The sequence below is a fragment of the Nycticebus coucang genome, chromosome 21 (genome assembly GCF_027406575.1).
Source record: "Nycticebus coucang isolate mNycCou1 chromosome 21, mNycCou1.pri, whole genome shotgun sequence".
In the NCBI taxonomy this organism is placed as follows: Eukaryota; Metazoa; Chordata; class Mammalia; order Primates; family Lorisidae; genus Nycticebus; species Nycticebus coucang.
Window position 1 is genome coordinate 2,316,946 of NC_069800.1, and position 25,703 is coordinate 2,342,648.

Consider the following 25,703-nt stretch of genomic DNA (forward strand, 5'->3'; position numbering starts at 1 on the left):
ATAAATCATCCTGCTATCAAATTCCATTCTCATTCAAATGCTCCCCCAAGAGCTTTAAATCCTCAGTGGTGATCAGTGTCCTCCAAGAAAGTGGACTGTTTCATCCAGTGCCAAAAGATTAATAAAACTTAACCAAGATAATTGCTTAAAAGTAGTCTCCATTGAGTGAGTTAGGCTGGGAAAAGACTCACTCCTGTTAGTAATAATTATCTCTGGGTAAATTATTTCCTAACTATGCTCTCCCCAAGGTAATCTTCTTCCAGAGAAAGCAATAGCCCTCTAGGGTTTATGTTAAGGTCATAATCCACTCGCCAGTCTGTCAACCTGAAAAGGCTTCTTTCCTATCCTTTTTTTTTTTTTGCCAGGGCTGGGTTTGAACCCACTACCTCCAGCATAGGGGGCCGGCACCCTATTCCTTTGAGCCACAGGCACCACCCCATGCTATCCTTCCTTTTTTCTAAATCTTCTTAGTATGGATCTTCATTTCTCTCTGTCAACTCAAAAACAGCAGGCAGCACTAATGGAGTACTTAGCATAACACCTAGCAGATAGAAAGTTCATTTACTTATTATTTTATTCACTCAACAAATATCTATTGAGTCCTTGCCCATTATTTGCCAAGCACTATACCAGGTTCTTAGAATTTATCAGTGGAGAAAGTAGACAGAAATCCCTGTTCACATGTTCTCACTGCATGGGAGATAGGCAATAAAACATTAACATAATGACTTATTCTTGTGTGTATGTAAGAAAGTGCTAAGAAAAGGTCAAGAGGGCGGTGCCTGTGGCTCAAGGAGTAGGGCGCTGGCCCCATATGCTGGAGGTGGTGGGTTCAAGCCCAGCCCTGGCCAAAAACTGCAAAAAAAAAAAAAAAAAAAGAAAAGGTCAAGATTGGGAGTCCCAAGGGGGTGAGCAAGGAGAGGATCTGGGACATGCTGCATTGTTAGGTGGGGACGTCAGCACAGGTTTCATTGAGAAGGGGTGATTTGAAGAAAGACTTGAAAGTTAAACAATAAAACACACAAAGGAAAAACATTCTAGACAGAAAGAGTTGTTAGTACAAGGCCCTAGAGTACAAGTCAAAGGAACCCCAAGAAGGCTGCACTTGGATAAGAAAGGAAGAGACCAAAAGGAGATGAGGCCAGAGAAATCAGGTGCACGCAGACCATGTACATTCCTCTGTAAGGAACTTAGTTTTCAGAGGGAAGTGGAATCGATTGCACAGTGTGAGAAGAGTAATATAATCTGAGTCACAGTTTTAAAGATCTCTCCGGTAAACTCAAGCTATGCTGGTGAAAGTCTGGAGAGGGCAATGCTAACAACAGTGTAGTGGGTAAATGAACTCAGACCAGGCTGACAGCAGCATAAGGGGGAAATATGGCTGGATTCAGGGTGTTCTCTGTAGGCAGAGCCAAGCTGGTGCAGGGTCTGAGAGACAGAACAACAAAGAAAACTCCAAAGATTTGGACGTTGGCAGTTCGATGGAGCTGTCATCAGTGAGATGGGAAAGGCAGTAGGTAGAGCAGGTTTGAGGGGAAAAGATCAAAATTTTGTTTTTTGGACATGTTGAAGATACTTAATACCCATCCAAACAGAGAAATGTAATAGGCAGATGGATGTATAGGCAGGTTTGAAGTTTGGGAGAAAGGTCTGTTGTTGAGGTTAAAATTTAAGAATCATGAGCACAAGGACGGCACTTAAAGCCATGAAGCTGGCCGATGGGAGAGAAAGTGGAAAGGCGTGGAGGGGAGAGAGGAAAATACGGCAGCACAGGGTCTGAGCCATTACACAATTCAACATTAAAGGAGAGAAGAAAGAATCAGTGAAGGAAGAGGGAAGTGAGGGTGAGCGACCTGTGAAGAGCAAAAGTTACAGTGTTTATTCCCCACAGTAAATAGGTAATGTTGTTACATCCATTTTACAGGTGGCAGGACCAAGGCCCAGCAAAACCACCCTACCCAGGGTAACACAGCTTCACAGCCTGGTTTTGACTTAGATTTGTCTGATTCTGTAGTCCATATGCTAATCGAGAATGCTAAATGCTACATAGGTAATCTTCAAGGTACAGCTTACCCCTAAATATATATATATATATATATATATATATATATATATATATATATATATATATATACCCTCAGTATATATTAAGGATTTGCCATACTTTCCACAGAGGCTGTATTGGTTTGGAATCTCACCAGCAGTGTGAAAGTATTCCCTTGTCTCCACATCTGCAGCTTTGGGATTTTGTGACATGAGATATTCTCACTGGGGTTAGGTGATATCTCAGTGGATTAATAAACTGCTATAAGTAGACCATGGAATACTATTCAGCCATAAAAAGATGGAGACTTTACATCTTTTGTATTTACCTGGATGGACTTAAAGCACATTCTTCTCAGTACAGTATCACAAGTATGGAAAAGCAAGTATCCAACGTACTCAATACCAAAATGAAACCAATAGAAAAACAACTACACACCTACAGGAGAGAAAAAACACAAGTATATTTAAGGGGGGGTGGGGAGGAAGGCAGGGTAAAGGGGAGGATTGATAAGCTCTCACCTACTGTGCACAGTGTAAAGGTATCAGCACACACCCTGGATGAAAGACTCAACTACAACTTGAACTTTACCTTAGAAACAGAAACAATGTAACCTAATCATTTATAACCTCGTATTAATCTGAAATAAAAAATATATTTAATTTTTTTAAATACAACTCTCAAATTCTGATTCTCAAACAGCCCATATGCCTTGGGGCTAACACATCACTCTCCATTCTTCCATTGTTTCTTATAAGAAAGATCTATAGATCTTTTCTCTCCCACCTTCAATTTTTTTAATGTGCCTTCATTCATCAAGGTACATTTGATTCTGTTACCATCTGTTGGCCTCCAGACCACTTCTAAAGATCCACTGAGGACTTGGGAACAGAGTTAATTTGCTATCAGTGTGGACACTATCCAACAGCCACTTCTGAGCTGCTGGAACCTCGCTCGACCTCAGCACCCAAGATGCTGAAACCCCACTCTGCAACCACAGCCACCTGGATTCACTTAGCGCACCCCCCGTTTTTACCAAATTAGCAATCAACTTCTTAAAGCCCTCCATTTACTTTTCTTTGGACACCCTCTGGACTTACTTGCTCTGCTTTTGAGCTGCAGCTTCTAAGCTCACTCAACCTTTAGCAAACCCTACACTCTTCTCCCACACTTTAGCTGGGAAGGGCTCCTGGGAGGAGCGCAGCTGCACACAGCTGCAGGGTCAGGTCTCCAGGCTTGAGTGGGCCTCTAGGGCTGCTGAGCAGTGTATGTTGTTTCTTCTTATCTTTGGTCTTCTCTCCCCATCCCTGAGCGATTCTCCCAAGCCTTCATCACTCGAGTTAACTCTCACTTACTCCCATGACCAGTGCACATGCCATTTCCTTTCCTATCATCATTTCAAAGAGAAAATTGAAGCCATCCAACATAAACTCCTCCCAACTCTAAATTCCTAATTCCTCAAATTAATTTTTTCACATCTACACTTACTCATCCTTCCCTTCTTCTTGCCTCAGAGAAATAGATGTCACTTCTCTCATCCAAGATTAACCCCATGGCCCAGGCTGCGGATCCCATCACCTCTTACCTTTTACCACTGAACCCATGTGCCTCCTGTGCCATCAGCTTTTATCTCTCCCTCGGCTCCTAACTGCAGAAAATGAACACTCTCCAGTGCAATAAGACAAGCCAAGTTACATGCACATTTTTTTCTGGTGCACTTTTTGCATCAGAAAATGCCTTCTCTTCTATCTCTGCACTGGAATCCTACTGTTCCTTATGGACTTAGCTCAAAAGTCCCTTTGATTCTAAGATGACCTCTGGCTAGAACATAACTATTTGAATTTCCATAGCGTGTTTTGACAGCCATAGGTTGTTTATCCCATGTTGTACTATTTATAGTTTGTTCTCCCTTCCTTTGTTTGTTTGTATCTTTTTTCTTTTCTTTCTTTCTTTTTTTTTTTTTGTAGAGATAGAGTTTCACTTTATTGCCCTCGGTAGAGTGCCGTGGCCTCACACAGGTCACAGCAACCTCCAACTCCTGGGCTTAGGCGATTCTCTTGCCTCAGCCTCCCGAGTAGCTGGGACTACAGGCGCCCGCCACCTTGCCTGGCTATTTTTTTGTTGCAGTTTGGCCGGGGCTGGGTTTGAACCCACCACCCTCAGTATATGGGGCCGGCACCCTGCTCACTGAGCCACAGGCGCCGCCCGTTGTATCTTTTTTTCTTTGAACAAACACTTCCATTTAGCACAATATCCCAAACATTATTCTAAATGCATTTTAAAATATCAACTTATTTAATAATATTAGCAATTACAAATATTTTCTCATTTAAATACTTGTGTCCTTTGCTATATTATATTACATAATCTTGGATAGCAGAAATCATAATGGCATCTCTTGTCTTCTCCCTGTTACACTCTTGCAGATTGGATAAGGATATGTACATAATGCATGGAATTGATGTGGATATCATACAATCTTCATGCCAGTGTCAAAAAAAAAACACATCCTATCTTGTTCTGTAACATGAAGACACATCATTTCTGTAACATGAAGACACATCATGCACGGACTCTTAGTTATGATGTAGTGGAAAAATCATATATAGTCAGATTTACCTTAGAAAACCTCTTAGAAGGGCACCAAGTTGAAGTCCTTCAAGTTGTCTTTTAGTAAGTCCAGAACACCCAGCTTTCCCTGCAGTAGTGGAAGAGATTTGTTTTGTCTACTGAATGCTAAAGGAAATCATTGCTTTGCATGTAATAAGCATGCGCGAAGACGATGCTGCAGCTTTAGTGCCTAGAATCATTTTCAGCTGGTGAGATACTTACCCCGTGCAAGGCATGTCAGAACTGGAGCTGAGATCAACCCACAGAAACACACACTCAGACTTCCTAACCCGAAATCACAGCATCAAGTGAGATGGCAAACAGGTAGATTTGCCCACATTGCTGGTGCCACCACATCTCATTGAATCCGAGGACATTAATGGAAAGACACATGTTATTCACCATTATGATACTTTAAATATTGCCAGTTAAACTATGTCATGCCATCAACTATAAAAGGAATCCAAATTTTAGAAATCTTAAAACGTGCATCTCAGAGTCAATATTAACATTTTGTAATTGTAAGATAATGAACAAATTTTATTTTGCATACTACCAAAATCTTTGTATATAATAGGCTATATTTTGTGTTGAATTTAATAAGAAATAAACAAACCAATTAAAAGTTTCTAGTGGGTTAGGGACCCTCTCTCAATGTATTAAGGGTCATAATGAGTCAGTAGCTTACAATTTCACTAAATAAATTAAGTTCAAAGGAAATTCAATTGACCTATTAGCAGATTCATCCTTACTGGAAGTGTAAAAGCAGAAAGCATTTTGATCCCCAGATATAAATAAGTATAATATCATTAGATTAAATTCTAAAAACAGTCTGGAATGGTAAGCAACAGGTTCCCCAAAATTTGTGAATAGAACCAAAAAAGTGAGTAATCAATCATATTTGGAATACTTACTATTTATATTTGAACTCTTGGGGGTATGGGGCAGTTCTGCCCCTATCCTTGCATTTCTGCTCTGCTCATGACAATGATTTCTGCCTATGTTTCCACCACTGGCCATCGCTTCCTAGCTGGGTTTCACACACACCATTCCCTGGAGCCCAACTAGGGAATGAATACTGCAGGAGACCAGTCATAGCCCCAGGCAGATACTGTACCCATTTCACAAGTGACAGGATCACTGCAGTGAAATCAGATAATCACACCCAATTGTTATGCACGGGAAGACTAGAAATAATTACCTAGGCCTGTCATAACATGGGAACAGCCTTGACATTTGTATACATGAAATAAGAGAAAAACAAATCACATACATCTAAGTCACCAATGACTTCAAAGAAACGTCACAGATTCATGCATGAATGTGGGCATGCATACGTGCATGGGCAGATGGATGAATTTGTGGTGAAACACGGAGCAAGAATTTTCAGTGGAAAAATACATGTCTAGAAAAAAAGGAGAGCACTATTCAGAAAGTATGTCCTTATCTTCAAATATTATTATTCTAAGTCTTAGATTTTCTTGGCCATTTTGCTATATTATTGACTTTTTATTATCTGAGATAAAATGAAAATACATTACCTATATTGCTTTATAGACATATACCCGGGCTTCACCTTCCCTGGGATCCTGGACATCAGAGATGGAAAGGATATCAGTGATCATTAAATCTACCCCAAACATTTTGTAAATGAGGAAACCAAGATCTAAGCATTGTCCAAAACTTGCCTAATGCATTCAGTCACTGGTCAAGAACAAATATTCCTTTTACTAAAAAAAGCCTCAGCCACAGAGCCTCATTAGAGTTAATAGAATGAGAAAGAGAAGCTGCATACCCCTTTGTTATTTGTGTGAGGGGAGCTTGTATTGGGAGGAAATGTAAAAAAGCATTGAACACAGACAAATGGAATGTTAGCAGGGACACTTGAAATACTGCCCAGAGAAACAATCCAGGATGCTGGGAGGCCTGTGCAGTTATTGTTTAATAAAACTAGCTTGATATTTCAATATAAAAGAAAAAATGGCTAAAAAGTGAGCAAGCTTGGCACCTGTGGCTCAGTGGGTAGGGCGCCGGCCCCATATGCCGAGGGTGGTGGGTTCAAACCCGGCCCCGGCCAAACTGCAACAACAACAACAAAATAGCCGGGCGTTGTGGTGGGCGCCTGTAATCCCAGCTACTTGGGAGGCTGAGGCAAGAGAATAGCCTAAGCCTAGGAGTTGGAGGTTGCTGTGAGCTGTGTGACACCACGGCACTCTACCAAGGGCAAAAAAAAAAAAAAAAAAAAAACACTTTTAAATTCCACTTTTCAGGCTTCATCGGAATATCAAAAGAAATAGCACATTTATATCTATAAACTGTCAGATGCTCTTTTGTGGTCATCCTTGACTTGTTCTGAAAGCCCCTAAGTATTGCCAAGTGCCAACTTTATTGGGCAGACACCTGTATGCTGCGTCTTTACACAGAAGATTCAAATAGCTATTGAAATATACAAACTATTATTGCAATTTAGTATTTTAAAACCTTCATGACTATGGGATGATGTGAGTGGCTCTTTTTAAAAGGCTGCTGTATTTGTACAGACATTTAGATGAATAACATGGATTGGTCTTTCAGGAAAAAAAAAATAAATCTCCCAGGTACACGCCTCTTAACAGAATCAACTTCATTTCATGTGACATTGTCCTTTTCAGAACTGCAAATTCAGTGAACACAGCAGGTCCTGATCTTGGTTTTTAACAGATGGCCTCAACAATGTGACAGTAATGGCATCTGACATGTGTTATTTCAATGATCTCTTTTACTCTTAGGAAAGTATGGAAGCGTTAGATCCCAGGGTTCCTTCTGGTTGTTATTTCTGGCATGCTCTTCTTGGCATATGTTATGATGAACCATTCATAACAAATTAAATTTTCATTAAGGTAGAAACAAAATCTATATAATCCTTAAACCTACAATTTATCTCAGTTCTCAAGGTAACATTTTCTGTGCAAAAGGGCTAGTTCCACAAATAATCAAGTGTGGGGCTGGTTTGGATGTGGGTTTTTTCATTTTTTTTTTTTTTTAAGAATTAGCTGCTTTGCTGAAGAGATGTTGAGTACTGAGTGGGGAGGCCAGCAATACAGAAATGGAAAAGAGATGAAATGCCTGAAAAATTTGAGGCTTTGCTCTTAGTGCATTTTGCAGGGTCACAGAAATCGTGGATTCCCAGGAAATACATCAAAAGAGGCTAAGCCATGGGATGCCACTGGAGTGGCACCACAGGGTGGGCGCTGACTCAGAGAATAGCTGGAGCAGGCAGAACTCCTGTATCTTTAAGGGAGAGCTTTAGAGCTGATTGTAGCTGTAATCAACAACTTCCTCTCACTGTGCAATGGAATTTTCCTGAAGGACTCGGTGGTTTCACTCACTGGCAGGTTTAGTAAAATGGGATTTCAAGAAGTACAGAGCTTTCATCCCAAAGTAGCTAAATCTAGTTAAAGCAGAAACATCAATGATTTTCTGTGAGCGCACATCACAGAAATGTCTGAGCCTCATAAACCACAGCTGATTGCTTCTTTCAGAAGTGAGCTGCAGCTAAATGGGCACCAGAGGAGATGAGAATGCTAGCCCAGGCCTCTCTTCTTGAGTTTGCACTTAAATTCTATATATTTTTTCCTAAAATAATGTATTGAAGCCTACTTAGTAGACTTGCTATGCTACTTTATTTTTAAAGTACACTAAAAAGGTTGACTAACAATTGGGAAAGAATTTGAATCAAATCCTTTACCTTGTCTCGCCCTTGGCACAGCCTTCACTCCCATTCTATATCAGCGCCTCCTAATAAGAGACTCTCTTCCCACATGCACCTTCAGCTATAAATGCACTGCATTAGACTCTTTAAATATTTTCTTTCAACTGAAAAACTGAATTAAATTATTCACAAAGAAAGTATACAAATGTATAAGTTGAAGTCCAAAGTAGTGTAAAATAAACGGAGTTGCTATTGAAGATCTTACCATGATGAGTTTTTAAAATGACCTGTGTATGTGAACTGTTAACATGTTAAAGTGGTTTTGTGTAGGAGAAGAGATAACTGAAAGAATCAACAAACTGTGCAAATACAGTGAAACACGGGAGTTGGGCAAGAGTTATCTCTGCTCCATTCACTTGATAGAAAGAAGGGAAAGGAAGCTGAAAGAGCTAATAAAAAGTGGCAAGACCTTTACTCTATGGCTGAGCAGCCACAAAATATTTCACTAGAAAGGTAAGTACCAAGAAAAGAATGAGCAGACATTAAGGCTTGTGAAAGAATGCGCTGATGAGAGCATCTGAGGGGTCAAAGGACGTATGGGCTGGAGACAGGGGCATCTGGGATGGAGCAGCACATGCCAGAACCAGGAAGTGGTGTGATGGCTCAGAGCACAGTTGTGTTAGGATAAAGTGTCCCACAGACTCTCTGTAACAGTCCAGCCTTCAGTTGTTCAAATCGTTTGGAAGCGGTGTCAAACCCCTTTGGACAAGCTCCAAAATAAAATTGCCTTTTGTCAAGATATAATCAAAAGTAAATGTCAAAGATCAAATAACTGTAAGTAGCTGGGTTAATCTCTTGGTTCTCTATTCTGTTCCATACATCTACCTCTCTATTTTTGTGCCAGTACCATGCTGTTTTGATCACTATCAATTTATAGTATAGTCTGAGGTCTGGTAGTGTGATTCCTCCTGCTTTGTTTTTATTTCTGAGTAATGTCTTGGCTATTCGAGGTTTTTTTCTGATTCCATATAAAATGAAGTATTATTTTTTCAAGATCTTTAAAGTATGATAGTGGAGCTTTAATAGGGATTGCATTAAAATTGTATATTGCAGACCAAAAATCACATTATAACAAAGATATTTGTACCACAATGTTTATTGCAGCCCAATTCATAATTACTAAGTCATGGAAGAAGCCCAAGTGCCCATTGACCCATGAATGGAATAATAAATTGTGGTATATGTACACCATGGAATATTATGCAGCCTTAAAAAAGATGGAGACTTTACCTCTTTCATGTTTACATGGATGGAGCTGGAACATATTCTTCTTAGTAAAGTATCTCAAGAATGGAAGAAAAAGTATCCAATGTACTCAGCCCTACTATGAAACTAATTTATGGCTTTCATATGAAAGCTATAACCCAGTTATAACCTAAGAATAAGGGGGAAGGGGGGAGGGATGGAGAGGGGAGGATGGGCGGGAAGGTGATTGGTGGGATTACACCTGCGGAGCATCTTACTAAATGTAGAATATAAATGTCTAAGACAATAACTAAGAAAATGCCAGGAAGGCTATGTTAACCAGTGTGATGAAAATGTGTCAAATGGTCTATAAAACCAGTGTATGGTGCCTCATGATCACATTAATGTATACAGCTATGATTTAATTAAAAAAAAAAAAGAGTGACCAACCAAGAACAAAAAAAAAAAAATGTCGTTAGCAAATTTTCACTATATTCACTCAAAAACTCATATATAGTTTTTGACACAAATAGTATGATATTTCCTTCTCCTAAGATTAATTTTGCCAAAGGTGTTTTCAATAACAAAGCAAATTATTTTCAAGAGAATGATAATTCTTTCTTGAAGTCAATCTGCGTATGAAATTCTGATAGACCTTCTGAGATGTTGAAGCTTTGGAAAAGTGAAAGTGAGAAAAAATAAGTACTTTTTCCAAAAGAACCAATTTTATACTAGATACAAAAAAAAAAAACTCAATAAACATATCAAAGCAGGATTTGGACAGACTCTGTTTTCTAACCACAATGCAATTAAAGAAGTCAGAGCCAAAGCCAGAACCTCTTAGATATCTAAAAAATATTCTATTAAATAAATTTCAGCCAAAAAAAGAAATAAAAAATGAGTCTATTGAAGGGAAACCTATCAAAAAACAAAAATCACCATATTGATTGAAATGGTGAATGAACTAAACATGTAAGAAATTAAACAAAGAGGCGGCGCCTGTGGCTCAGTGAGCAGGGCGCCGGCCCCACATGCCGAGGGTGGTGGGTTCAAACCCGGCCCCGGCCAAACTGCAACAAAAAAATAGCCGGGCATTGTGGCGGGCGCCTGTAGTCCCAGCTACTTGGGAGGCTGAGGCAGGAGAATCGCTTAAGCCCAGGAGTTGGAGGTTGCTGTGAGCTGTGTGATGCCACGGCACTCTACCGAGGGCGATAAACTGAAACTCTGTCTCTACAAAAAAAAAAAAAAAAAAAGAAATAAATTAAACAAAGAACTTGCCCAAAATTTTACCTGAAATGCATCCCTCCCCTCTCTTCATCACCTCATAGATGGCACCACCATCTGCCTACTGCTTCACCCCCACCTCTGCACGACATCCTGATTCTGCCCTTTCCTTATTGATTTTAACTCCAAAATGCAACTCTGATTCATCTACATCATATATTATCACCTCCACATTCCAAGGCCCTTCATCCCTCACTGGGGCCACGGCAGTGATGTCCTCATTGTTTTTGCTGCTTCTTGCTCTTCTAGAAGCCACTATCCACACAGTAGCGAGTAGATTCTTTCAGAAATGTGAATTAGATTATGTCCCTCCTACTAAGACTTTTCAATGATTTCCCGTTGCACTCATACGAACATCCAAATTTCTCACCAAGATCTTATAAAGACTGGGGCATGTGAACAGAATCTGACCCACAGACATGTTTTATTTCCCCTCCAAGATATTTCGAAAGATTCTTAATTTATTGTCCATATTTGAAAAGCTATACACTAAAAATGGAAATTTTTTTTGAAAATTTGAGAAATCTGCCTACCCTGACCTACATGTTCATGTGTGGAGTAATAATCACAGCCCCTACCACTCCATCTTGTCTCCAGACCCTCGTCTGGGTATCAATGGTCCTTTCCCCCAGCTTTCTTCAGGTATATTGACAAATAAACTGCATATATTTCTGGTGTACGATGTGAAGGTTTGATATACGTATACATCATTAAATGATTAAATCGAGCCGATTACCATGCCCTTCATTTCACAAGCACATCTTTCCGTAAGTGGGAACACTTAAGACTTCCTCTCCTACCAGTTCTGAAGTTTCTAGCGCTTCATTATTAACGATGGTCACCACGCTGAACAGCGGATCCCCAGAATTTACTCATCTTAACGGAAACTATGGCCTCTTCCACAATCTCCTATCCCCTCCTCCATCAGTAATTCTTTATCAAGTGTTCACAGTCGCTTTTTCATGTCATAATCACAAATATTTTCTATGTAAAAGGGTTATACCTTTTTAAATAAAATCTAACCCAAGAGAGCCACATGTTTCTTACCCCTGGGACATTTTGCTTGTTTATGAAACTTGCCCCAACACTGGATGGAAAGACAATGTCTACGTGTGTTTCAATAATGGGCCAAACAGATTTCTTCCAAATTCCCAGATGTTTAAGGACATTTGAATACTTGGCATTACATAGAAGAGGAAAACTTCCATAACAAAAATGTTTTTACTTTTCATCTTGATAAATCAATGCCAGAATGGAGGAAGGGAAGGAGTCAGTCAGGAGGACCAAATGAACATTTGTGAAGAATCTGATGTGCCTGGAACTGTGCTTGGCACGGTGGGATGCTAAAAATTAATGTACAAAATAAGGTTCCTGCAGAGGCTGGAATAGGATGCATGAATCAACCAGAAAATAATTAACAGCTATATTATATTCTGCAGATAACTGCAATAATAATTTAAGAAAGAAAAGAAATCAGGGAAATCTAACAAAATCAAAGAAAAGTCAAGATTAGAAAACGCCTTGAGAATAGAATAGCGTCTCAGTGAATGTGGAAATTCCAGACTTGGAACACAGAATAAACACAGCTGGGAAGGGGGACAGGAGCATAGCACACAGCAAGTGGTACAGACAGAACAAGCAACCCATTCAGTGAACATGAAAGTGCTTAACATGATAACATGGTAACAAGTACCAGAACATCTGCTCTGTATGTCACGTCCATAGTGATACGTGGTCATTTGCACATCTACAGTAGGTGCTGGAAGACAAGACGGTCTGCTTCCCACACTTCAGGCTCCTGGAGGGTGGGGATCTTATTATCCATGACCCACCTGCTCCATTTGTAGCATCTTTTGAAATCTCCCTAGACAAAAAATAGGAACAAATGATTATGACAATCCATTGTCTTTAGATATTCTTTGTGAAATAGTTGGAGGAATCATACAACAAAAATTACATGTATTTTTATGTTTCTATAAGGTAAGTAGATAAAAGCTTTTGTCTGCAATTCAGACCGAATGAATAAAGGTGTTAAGTGACTTGTCCGTGCTGTGCTTCTGGCTAAATTTCAGGCAACTCTCTATAATTATTTAGCTTTTCAGGTGGCTCTGGAAATTTCTCCTCCTCCGTCCCAGCAGAGAGCCCCAATTGTCTTCCCCACTCCTGCCACAGGGCTCGCCGGGCTCTGATAGCAGGCTGCAAGTCTGTCATTATCCTCTCTCCACTCCATCAGCTCACCTCTCACCAGAAAGCTTCACAAAAGTTGGCTGGAAGTTTTCTACTTGATTTTGTTCCCCTAGTTTTTATTTTTTATACTTTAGCATACTCTGGTTTTCCTGAACCAAAGCTATTCATAAAAAAATTCAATCGGAACTAGAAAATACAACGTGATCCACTTAACCATTCTCTGTGTTTAAGGTCCTTTTAAGCACAAGTCCGACTTCCAACAACCTTCAAATACAGAAACCCAGTGCTTCCCCTATAAATTACAGTCAACTCCTCTTTTTAGCTCAAGTGAAATTACGAGAGAGACTGAAATCTTACATCTTTTCCTTTTCAGTCATTTCATGTAAATAGAATTAATCATTTCTGTTGTGTTAGAAATAGAAGGAGCCTAGGAGTTAAGCAGGGTGAACTACAAACCCAACTTCGCTATCACATGGAGTTTAATGAAGAGCATAGGCCTGAGGACACCACAGACCTGAGCAAACGCACTGACTGTTGTGTGACATAAAGGAACTTATGTCATTTTTCTGATTCATCTGCAAAATAAAAATATTTCATTGATGGGGATTATGAGAATCAGATGATTATAAAAAGTAATCAACAGTGCTTCATATAGGTCAGGCATCTTCAAACTGCAGGCCACATGAAGCGGTATGAATTGTATTTGTTCCCGTTTTGTTTTTTACTTCAAAATAAGATATGTTCAGTCTGCATAGGAATTTGTTCATAGTTTCTTGTTGTTTTTTTTAACTATAGTTCGGCCCTCCAACAGTCTGAAGGACAACGAATTGGCCCCCTCTTTAAAAAGTTTGAGGACGCCTGATACAGGTTATATGCATTCAATACCACTCTCCTTTCCTATAAAATTAAGAAGTTAAATTAAATGAGCTTTAAGGTCTCTTCCTGGCACTGACATTTCATGTTTCTACTATATTTTCCTAGATACTATAAATTGTAGACCGCCTAGCCGCCAAGCAGCGCAGCTGCGAACACTTAACTCCCACCTCTAGGCTCAAAATAGCTCCAGGCTCTGAGACTCTTGTGACCAAACCTCCACATTGTACCCCCTTTTTAAGAATGGAATCACTGCCTGATTTCTTGCCTTCACCCCCTTACTCTAGGACTTTAATTCCATCTTTTTTCTCCATTCCTCTCATGATGTAGAGACCAGTCTCTGAGCCCTATTGCTGTGGCCTGATCAGAACTACCTGCTATACGTCCTCTCTGCCCCAACCACCTGCCTGCTTGGACGCTCACCGCCTGCCTGCTGCCAATTTGAAAGCCCCAACTCACAGCCAGGACATCTGTCTACAGACCACTGCCAGGCCTCCTGGATACCAGCTGCCCCCCTGCCGACCTGCCTCCCGGTGCTCCCTGTGTGAAAGCCCAGGCCTGCTCTCTCCTGCCCAGCTGAGTGCAGCCCACTTAGGGGGTCCTGGATTATCAGCCTAAACCTGGGACTAGCATGAACAGGGTCACTGAAATTAACACAAGAATATTATGTTGCTGGTTTATACTGACAGTAATCAGTCAGTATATGCTCCTTATGCATTTGAGATGAACCATCTTAATCTCTTCTATATTTAGTCTATGTTTTAGCCTATTTTTTATCTATTTTTTCTTCCATTAATTTGCATTTTATGGAGTTAAAACACATTACACAAAAGTGCACAAAACATAAATCATAACTCAATGTTTTATCACAAACCAAATCTACCTATGTAACCAACAGCAAGCCTTCTCATTGTGTCCTTTTTTTTTTTTTTGAGACAGAGTCTCACTTTGTTGCCCTAGAGTGCTGTGGCATCACAGCTCACAGCAACCTCAAACTCTTGGGCTCCAGCGATTCTCTTGCCTCAGCCTCCCAAGTAGCTGGGACTACAGGCGCCCACCACAATACCCAGCTATTTTTAGAGATGAGGTCTCCCTCTGGCTCAGGCTGATCTTGAACCTGTAAGCTCAGGCAATCCACCGACCTCGGCCTCCCAGAGTGCTGGGATTACAGGCATGAGTCACTGCGCCCAGCCCCTCATTGTGTCCTTAGTGGCAGAAAGACAGCTCTGGTGTCACTTCCTCTTCTTTATAAGGCATCAGGTTAATCAGATTAGGGCCTTAATTACCTGCTGAACGTCCTGTCTCCAAATGCAATCATCCTGGGAATTCACTGTATGGAATTTTGGAGGCCACAGCAGCTACAGTGACACATAGAAACAGCAATAGCTGCTCTTTATTCTGTGGTTATGCACTTCTGTGCCTTGCACACGATACTTCATTTGATGCCCCAATATCCTATCATGTAACTGTCATTATTGTCCACTTTTTACATATAAGAAACAGAACCCCAAAAGGTTACATAATAAAAATCAGAACATGCCTCCCTTCTGTTTAAAATTCTCCAAAGGCTTCTTATTATCTTAAAATTATCCCCAAACCCTTTACAAGGCCTTCCTCACATGGCCTTTCGGTCCTCCCTGCTAACCCTCTTCCCCTTCATTCACTCTGTCCCAGCTACACAAGGTCTCTTTCTGTCCCACCTCAGGGCCTCAGCACCTACTGGTCTCTTCAGTTAGAACATTCTTCCCAGAGATCCTTGTGGTGTCAGCTGTTTTGGATTTAAGTCCTAAATGAAATAGATCTTCTCTGACCCAGCCAGTCTATCTGCCCCTCCCAATTAGCCTCCACTACAATAGTCTGTCTTTACTTTCTTCATATCACCATTTCAAATTATTTTATTATTTTATCATTTGTTTTATTTCATTTTTGGTTGATATTAGAATGTCAGAGCCGTAGGATAAAGGCCTTGTCCTTCTTCTTAATCTCGTCATCTCCAATGCCCAGAGTCTGGCACACGCAGGCACCGACTGACGCTGAATACGCGCATGAGTAGATAAATGAGTGAACCACACAAGTAATGTCTGAAAGAATTTACTCCAAAATTATATGTCAAAGTTAAAAACAAGGAATAGATTAATTTTTGGAAGGATCTGATTCCATAATAATTATAGCTACAATTTAGGAGGGCTTACCTGATTCTGTGCATGCTGCTAAGTGTTTTCTAAGCACTGTCTATTTAATCCTCAGAATCACTCTATAAAGTAGCTATTATTATCCTCATTTTGACCTGAGGAATTGAAGCTCGTGGAGATTTGAGTAATGTATTCATGTCATGTCTAGGAGGAGACTGAACAAAGACAGAATCCAGGTGTATCCGTCTCCAGAATTTGAACTATCAGACTCTGGACGATAAAAATTGAGTCTGTTTTAAAATAACGTGTCACGATGTACATATTTCCTGGTCTAGATATGTATTTACTTGGTGCCTTAAAAATAAATTTTAAACAATTTGTGTCAAAAAGTAATATGTAAATTTTAACATCACTCCTGACAATTTTTTTGACTAAAGAAACAAGATGTTATTTGATAGTGAAATTTTCCCAGCACTAAAATCTAGTATGTTATATAGAAGAACAGTTCCACTAGATAGAAATGCTAAATGGCAGATGTCCAGAGCTAATGCATTGCCTTTTATATGAAATAGCAAGAATGTCTTTGAAGGGACATTTATGCCACCTAATAAGTAATCGTCTGAAGTGTGGTGTGTTGGTGATTAGCTAGTAGTTAGCTGACCAGCACAAATTACTGGAGATCATGAATGACACTAATGTGAACCCATCTGCATTAACTCTTTCTCTCCATCTGCTTAGGATTTTTTTGTTCTAGAGGTCTCCTGAGATGTCTGCTTACAAGCCAAAGTCACACTGACCCACTCAGGTGATAGAGAGTCCTATTGACCCAGGTGATAGAGAAAGTCTCTAGACTGTTCCTTATCCAAGTAGTCTGTACCCAGCAGGCCTTAAAAAATAGCTTTCCAAGCAGGCAAGTTACTGTATGTTAGATATACGATTCTCCAGGAAAAGAAACTAAAAACATATACAACTAAAACAATCCCCCTAAGCAACCCAGAAATGATGATCAGATAGAAAGTCGTATGAGTCGCTAACGTGGGTAATATTCTAGAGCAGGCAAGTGAAGTGAAGACTAATTCCTGCCACTTAAAAAAAAGAACAGAAGGGAGGTTAAGAACTTCCCAGCTCACAGAGCCGGTACATAAATCCAATGCCTCCAATTTTATGAACATTGAAACATCAGATGCTATTGTCAAAATGGGTTTATCTTCACATAGTTAAGTTTTTCTAAATAAAAAACTAACATGTATCATTCTGTCCAGCGCTTCCATTTCTCTCTCTAAACTACTATGGGCGGCAGAAGGATCAAATTCCATGGTGGAAAAGTTCTCTGGATTCTCTGGAGTGAAGAACCCAGAACCAAATACCTCTTTATTAAAATCCAATTTTATCAAAGACAGGAGAAAGAGTATGGAAAACTTCTTCCAACCTGACCCTTCATTGGTGCTCCTCGGGTGTTTTCTCAGTTGGACGAACTTGCTTCCCAGCATCTGGTCACTTACCTAAAGTTATTCATCATACCTACCACTGTTAAAAGAGTTTACTTAAATTCAAAGATAAATACATCTCTTGGCAGCTCAAAACCTCTAATAATGCCTATTTCCTACAAAATAAAGTCCAAATTCTCCAGCCTTACCCTGCAGGCCCAGGAAATTTTTCAGTTTCCTAATTCTTCAAACAAGTGTTCAGTAGACTTAACTGTATTTTAATTACACAGTTAGACACAGTTCCCTAAATGAACTCTAGAGTTACTTCTCTGTGGCAGCATTTCCCAAACACCAGTACTCACATGCGTTTCTCAGAAATAATTTAGAAAATAATGTTCTGGTCTTTGCTCAGACAGCCCCAGTCTTCTTCAGAGACCCACATCAAAGTCTGTATCTGGCAAGAAAACAAATAAACCTATCTTTCCCAAGCTCTTGCAGATAATGTGGAATCTCTTTTATCAGTTTATAAACTACTATCTATACAACGCTTTATCACTTACAAAAAAGTTTTTACACAGGCTGGGTATAGTGGTTCACACCTGTAACCCCAGGCAGGTGGATCCCTTCAGCTCAGGAGTTTGAGACCAACCTGAACAAGAATGAGACCCCCCTCCCCATCTCTACTAAAACTAGAAAAACTAGCCAGGTGCTATAGCAGGCATCTGTAGTCCCAGCTACTCAGGAGACTGAGAGGAGAGAATCACTTGAGTCCAGGAGTTTGAAGTTGCTGTGAGCTTTGTCACCATAGCACTCAACCTAGAGTAACAAAGTGAGACTCTATCTCTAAAAAAAAAACCATATATATATATATATATGCACACATATATATGTAAAATGTTCAAATGTATTGCCTCTTTAAATGCTCACAAAAGTCTTATATTTTCAGTAGTATTTTCCTGGGGAAATAGGAAGAGATTTTTCAGGACCTCAGATATGTTACTTTTATATGAACATTATTTTTGTTTGGAAAATAGTAATAATAATAACACACAACAAAGGAATCTTTGAGAATGTTGGTATTTTTAAACCAAGGTAGTTATATCTTACATAGTTCTCATACATAAAGTAAAAATATTCATAGACTATAAATAAAATTTGACAGACACATAAATAGAGTTCTGTCTGCACAGTATTTTTTCAATTGATCCAATATTTAAAAATTAAAAGTTCATATAAAATCCAAATCAGCTGCCCAGCTTCTCTCTCTCCCCTCAAAAGAAGAAGATGAAAAAAGGAGAAGGAGGTGAAGATGATGAAGGGGGAGGAGGGGAAAGGAGGAGGATATGACATTTCTGTAGCTGATAAGGCCCTGGATTTGAATAGCTGGTGTTCCCTTTGGAGAATTTACTAGTTTCTAGTATGTCACAGTCCCCACCATTCCTTATTACCTCCCTGATGCTGAAGCCAAATGTCAGCCCTCCTTCATTATCATACATTGATGTTTTCCTCATGTAAGATGTCTTTATCAGAAACGGAAGGGTGAATAATAATCTAAAAGTAGCTCGTTTCAAGAAAAGAAGAAAGCACATGAACTGAAGAAGTGAAAATTATTTCTACAGCCGGGCGTGGTGGCTCACACCTGTAATCCTAGCACCCTAGGATTGTCCTAAACTCAGAGCTTCAAGACTAGCATGAGCCAGAGTTGAGACCCCATCTCTACCAAAAAAAAAAAAAAAAAAAAAAAGCCAGGCCTTCTGGCAGGCACCTGTAGTCTCAGCTACTTGGGAGGCTGAAGCAAGAGAATCGCTTAAGCCTAGGAGGTGGAGGTTGCTGTGAGCTATGACGCCACAAAGTGAGACTCTGTCTCAATAAAAAATAAAGAAAGAAAGAAAGAAAATGAAGAAAAACTTCAAAGTAAGAAGATTGAAAGCAAAATAAAAAAAAGAAAAGAAAAATATTTTCTTTAATAGTCAAAGAAAGTGAATCTGTGTCTCACACCCAAGCTGCTTCACTCAAGCAGCCTGGTCCCTGTAAAATATTAGAATTTGCAACACCTAATCTAGACTTCAGAACCTGTGGAGAGAGTGAAACCATATTGTGTCACTGTTACTACTGAGTCTTCCCGGCCTAGAGCAATGCCCGGAACAAAGTGGGTCCTCAGTAAGTGTTTGCTGAATAAACATAGTTGAATGGTAAGGGAGACAGCTTTTCAAAAATAATAACTGCAATTGCCTACTTTCAAGTTCTATAAAAGAAGTGTAAGCAGGATATACTTACAATGGAAACACAAAACATCCTGCCTCCTCGTCCATTGTAACATATAACAAAGGTGAGCAAATGCCACCTGTGTTGCCTTGCCCATTACTCTCCACTCCACTCCCCACACTAAGTGGAAGTTTCTACAGCTGGAGTCAGTAAACATTTTCTATAAAGGACCATGTAGTAAATATTTTAGGTTTTTAGACTTGCCAAAACTTTACAACCCTGTCATTGTAGCTGAAAAGCAGCCACAGACAATATGGAAACACATGAACATGGCAGTGTTCCAATAAAACTTTATTTATAGGTAGTGAGCTGTATCTGGCATGCTGTAGTTTGCTGAACATTGTTCAAGAGGAAAGGAACTGTATTTGTCATCTTTGTAGTTTGTTGAATTGAATTGGAGAACATTATTTTGATTTGGGGCTCTGAACTTAGCTGACACACTCACACAATATGTATGTATGTGTGTCTGTGCGTCTATTGCATTGGAGAGGTGGGGAGCAGGGGGCAGGAGGGGGAAAATGGTAACTAACACTAACCACTTCCAAAGAATTCCGCTACAGAAATGGAAAGGGAATGGGACATCTTTTTTATACAGTTTATCAATGGAAACAAAATCTCTGGACTTTCATAAAGTCCTGACCTCAGTACTACAACTTGGACGTAAAAAGATCCAAGGAACTATCAGTTTAGAAACATAAGTACTGGCATAGAGAAAATTGACCTATTTTCTCTGATGAGAACTCTAGGAGTGATATTTACTGAGATTATGTTGCTTCCCTATATTATCGTTTGCATACTCGCAGATAACAAAAAATAAAAGGGTAACAGACAGTATATTATATTATACATATGTAATACTCTCTTAATGAGAAAATAAAGCATCTCCTCAGATTAAAGAAAGGAAAATACATTCGAGTAGAAATTAACTGTCTCGTCCTGACTCTCCCTGATAGGGCTGGAAAATAACTATTCTGTGATAGAAAGTTAGGGAAATTACAGGGAAATAAGACAAAGAAAATAAAGAGATCAAGTAATGAGAATAAAAGGGACAGAAATTATAAGAAACAGACGAAAAGAGAAAAAGAAGAGATTAATGGGCCTACAACAGGGAGCGACAGTCTATCTGTAATTTCTTAAATGTCAGGCAAAGATTCCAAGGGTCATGAATGACTAAATCCTGGTTCACAGCACTTTTCTAAATCTGTTCCAAGGTATTTTTACAGAAGTAAATGTTATTGGCTTATTTCAAGTCTATGAAACCAAAACCCTCTTTTTATTTTATTATTATTATTTTTTTTTGTAGAGACAGAGTCTCACTGTACCTCCCTCCGGTAGAGTGCTGTGGCGTCACACAGCTCACAGCAACCTCTAACTCTTGGGCTTACGCGATTCTCTTGCCTCAGCCTCCCGAGCAGCTGGGACTACAGGCGCCCGCCACAACGCCCGGCTATTTTTTTGTTGCAGTTTGGCAGGGGCTGGGTTTGAACCCGCCACCCTCGGCATATGGGGCCGGCGCCCCACTCACTGAGCCACAGGCGCCGCCCCCCAAAACCCTCTTTTAAAACTGAGACCAACATAACTGACTCGATGTGACAACCTGCGTCTGCGCCCCCAGGGCCAGCGCTGTGCGCCCAGCGTGGCATCTTCGTCAGTGTGACCTCGTGCGTCTGCGTCCTGCGTGGCATCTCCGTCAGCGTGACCTCATGCGTCCGCGTCCTGCATGGTGTCTCCGTTAGTGTGACCTCTGCGTCCGCACCCCCAGGACGCGTGCTGTGCGCCCTGCGTGGCGTCTCCGTCATTTCAGATCTTTGTTGTGGGAGGAGCTGTGGTACGTTTGCCAATGAAGAAACATACCTGGTCGGTAAGACAGTCCAAATCCCACTAGAACTGTAGCAGCTGCCATTTAACGTGACTCGCTGATTTCAGTGAGTGACTGAGAAGATGACTCTTAGAAGTGTGAAAGAGGTGTCATAGGAACTCCAGAGAAAATTAATTCCCATGGTCTAGATTCTGAAACTGTTGTTGAATCAAGATGGTGAGATAAAAATATGTGTCTTCTTCCAATAGGAAACTATTCTGTCTACACCTCCTTCTGTGACCTCAGCCAGACCTTCCAGATAACTCACCCAGCTTCTGCGTCAGCACCTGCTGCCCCCCGCACCTCATGCATGAAGATGGCTTCTTTCCTTCAACCTCATGAACATCTGCGAGCTTCTGATTTTTATTTATTCTCCAGCTTCCTCACCTCTTTCAGCCTTCATGGAATTGAAGGGCATCATTAGGGTCTTTCTCTGGATCAGGTCTGGTTTTAAGGGAATGTTGTAGCTTGTTTGATTTTCTGTCCAGACCACTCAAACTTTTTCCATATCAGCAAGGCAGGTTCATGTTCATATCACTTGTGTGGTCACTGGAGGGACACTTGGCTGTTTGGTGCAGGAAGCTTTCACCCCATTCTGGCTTTTGACATTTCTTCCTCTCTAAGCTTAATCATTTCCAGATATTTTTAAATTTCAGAATATTACAGGTTACAAATGTTTTGGTTCCATGAATTGCTTTTATACAGTTGAATCAAAGTTTCCAGTTTTTTTATTTAAGGTGAGGGATTTAAACCCTTAGAAGCCATGGTAGGGTTATTAACTGGCCTCCTTTCAATTTTGTTAAGTCTCAGGGAATGGGGAGGTCCAACAACAGGGACAGAGATGGGGTAATCGTCAGTCAGTGGAGCCAACAGAACACACAACATTGATTAACACTGTCTTATATAGATTTGATTTGTGGTGCCCACAAAAGATTACAAAAGTAACATCAAAGATTTTTCCAGCCATCATAACAGACATAATAATGAAAAAGTTTGAGATACTGAACAAATTACCAAAACGTGCATGCTGGATTGCTACAAAGTTTCGAATCGTACAAAATGCAGTATCTGGGAAATGTAATAAAGTGAAGTGCCATGAAATGAGGTGTGCCTATAAAAGAAATCTCTTACACCTAAGTGTTGGGGTGGAAGGAAACTCACTGCTGCTGTGGCACTTTTTAATGAGTCACTTTAATTTTGTACAGTTCAGTCACATCTCACATTAAATGCAAAGTATAATCATTCTGATTCTCAGCCTCCTCCACTCCCAACTCATGAGCCACAATGTGTCAGACACTGCTCTAAACAGTTTACCTCAACCTTGTAAGGGAGATATGGTGGCTGCCCCGGTATCACAGAGGAGGAAACTGAGGCTTGGGGAGGTTAGGCAACTCACTAAGGTCTCTGCTTGAAAGCGAGAAAACTAGGACTCACAGCCAGGTGAAGGGACTCCAGAGGCCACTCTGCACACAGAAGATTATAGCCGGTTGCTCTTCTGGCTCTCCAGCCCTAGTGGGGCCTCTTGCCTCCAGACAAGCAAAGTCTAAATGCTGCGGGGTGAGAAGTTCCTTGGGCCTTCAAAATCCTGGTGTAGCCATACGACAGCAGATGTGAAGACTCTGAACATGAGAACAAAATCAGCACCAATGAATAGCTGTTGATTAACTGAATGTTTTCCTTGCAAGCTTCAAAAGCAGAAACTTAAAAACCTCTTTCTATGATGTAGCATTATTCCAGTGCTTTAAAATTTAAAAAAAGAAGGTGTGCTGAGGTCCAAGCAGTCCTTTGTTTTAGCATTCCACTGAGACAGAGAAATTCTCATCACACCCCTCTCTTTAAATCCCAGTGCGCCCTCACGCAGAGAAAATGCCCCCCACCTCCTGGCATGTGGATGTGGCTCCAGTCAGGAGCGAAACCAACAGGAGTGGCCGAGCCAAGAGACTGTCAAAGGCGGCAAGTGGAGAGGGAAAGAGGACATTCACTCCTTTGTCTGTGAAGCACCATATATATCTCCTTCCCTCTAGACCCAAGAGGAAAACCATATTGTACTTGATACTTAGGTGGGGGTGGAAGGGTGGGAGAGGAGTATTATAAAAAATAAGGAAAGACCTGATTAAAACCCCACTGCATATGCTAGGTCTAATCGCCTTTTTTCCCTACAACCCGATTTCAGCAATTATGTTTATCATTTAGATGCCTTCTCTTGTTCATAACGTTGATGATTCTCACATGGGCTGTAGACTGTTTAATTGTGTTCTTATTAACATTCCCATTTTAAATGACTAAAAATAAGACTTTGACCTTCCAAAGCGAATAACTGCTTACCACCCTTCCTTAGGGAGATATTAACTTTGGAAATTTCTGCAAAGCCTGTCCATGATGGTGTGTCCCTTCGTTTTTCTTCCTGCTTGTTTCTTTAAGGCAGAGCTTCCTATTTCTTTTCTGCAAGAGGTAAAGACAAAGGATCGCTGGATCCCAAAGAAAATGTCAGGAGATCACAGAGACAAAAGGAAAGGCTTTTGTAGGAGAATGCTGGGGTGGCTGTTTCTTTCTTTTTTTCCTCAGAGTCACCAATCTATTGCTTTTATTTTAGAAGAGAGATCAAATACTGAATATGTTTTTCTTTTCTTTTTTTTTTTTGTGGGGGGGAGACAGAGTCTCACTTTGTCACCCTCAGTAGAGTGCCAGCTGTGGTGTCACAGCTCACAACAACCTCAAACTCTTGGGCTTAAGTGATTTTTTTGCCTCAGCCTCCCAAGTAGCTGGGACTACAGGCACCTGCCACAACGCTCAGCTGTTGTTGCTGTTGTTGTTGTTGTTATTGTTGTTTGGCAGGTCCAGGCTGGATTCAACCCCACCAGTTCTAGTGTATGTGACTGGCACCCTAGCCGCTGAGATACAGGCCCTGAGCCAGAATAAGTTTTTCTTAACATATGCCAGCCATTAAAAATGACACCATTTAAGTGCCATTTTTTTATGTAAAGAGAACTATTTTGATCATTTCAGCAGGGAAAACCAAAATGATGCATTGCTAGAAAAAAAAAAAAGAAAAAGAAATCTTCCTTTGGGATGTACAGCATGAAGCAGGATAAGGAGGAATTGTTTTCTGTTCAAATTACAGTTTAAATATGAATTTAGAAACATTTAAATTTGAATGAAAAAAAAGATCAGCAGAGCTGTTTATAAAGACCTGGAAAACCTAATCCAACATATCCCCTGTGCCTTTACAAACGTGTGTGATAAGTGGTGTGTCAGTGGCAAATAATAATTCCACACATTTTGTTGATAATTGTCTTCAGCCTGACTTATAGAAGGGGACATAATGGTTGCAGAGAATTGCAGCAATATATTTATTTCCTTTAAACCTCTACTTCAATAGCCTTTCATAAAGTAAAAGAAATGAAAGGAACTTTATAAAATATACAAAGGAAACTAAACTTATGGATAGAAGCTAGGACAAGCAAAGGAATTCCTATAATCCAGACACACGTAATTCTTACTGCAGACTAGCCTCCATTTCAGGGGGTGAGCAGTTACTACCCCTGTTAGAGCTCGGGAAGAATGACTATCTCTGATTATGTAACAAACACTATCATTAAAACTAAGGCAATATGCCCACCCACCCCTCGCATATATGAAAGGAAAGAAAAGTTAAAAAATAATAATAATAATCACCAGCTTCCAAGCACTGACTTTTTATGTCTTTTAGAGCTCCATGAATCTTCCAAAGTTAATGACAATGGATAAGCTTCCTCAAAGATTTTACAGGATGCTGCCAGCACATTTCTGCAAGGTAAAGCGATTTACCTTGCCCTGGGTGGAGGAGGGAAAAGGAGGGCTTAGAAAAATAAAATAGCTTGAAAATAAAATTATCAATCTGAAGAAATAACATATGAAAAAAACAACTCACCTACTCTCAATTTTAATCATCCTGAAACCTAAAGGAGAATTAAACTTATTTATTTCCAGTACTGAGGCAATTTTTGCTGAAATTTGCAAAACCAGTCATTTTATGAAAGAAAAGACAGAAATCATAAAGATGTCATGCTACCCAGAGTAAAGATTATAGATTAAACAAAAACTAGAA

The 25,703-nt window shown here is 40.1% G+C and overlaps 1 long non-coding RNA gene across 1 annotated transcript; it reads right to left on the reverse strand.

Annotated features, from left to right (window-relative positions):
- Nucleotides 1-12,424: 12,424 nt before the first annotated feature.
- LOC128573923 (uncharacterized) lies at nt 12,425-25,420 on the reverse strand. The gene is made up of 4 exons (XR_008376575.1): nt 25,310-25,420; nt 23,942-24,058; nt 23,051-23,235; nt 12,425-12,738 (listed from the first exon to the last, which is right to left on the reverse strand). It is a non-coding gene; the product is annotated as an uncharacterized LOC128573923 (long non-coding RNA).
- Between the last annotated feature and the right edge of the window lie 283 nt (nt 25,421-25,703).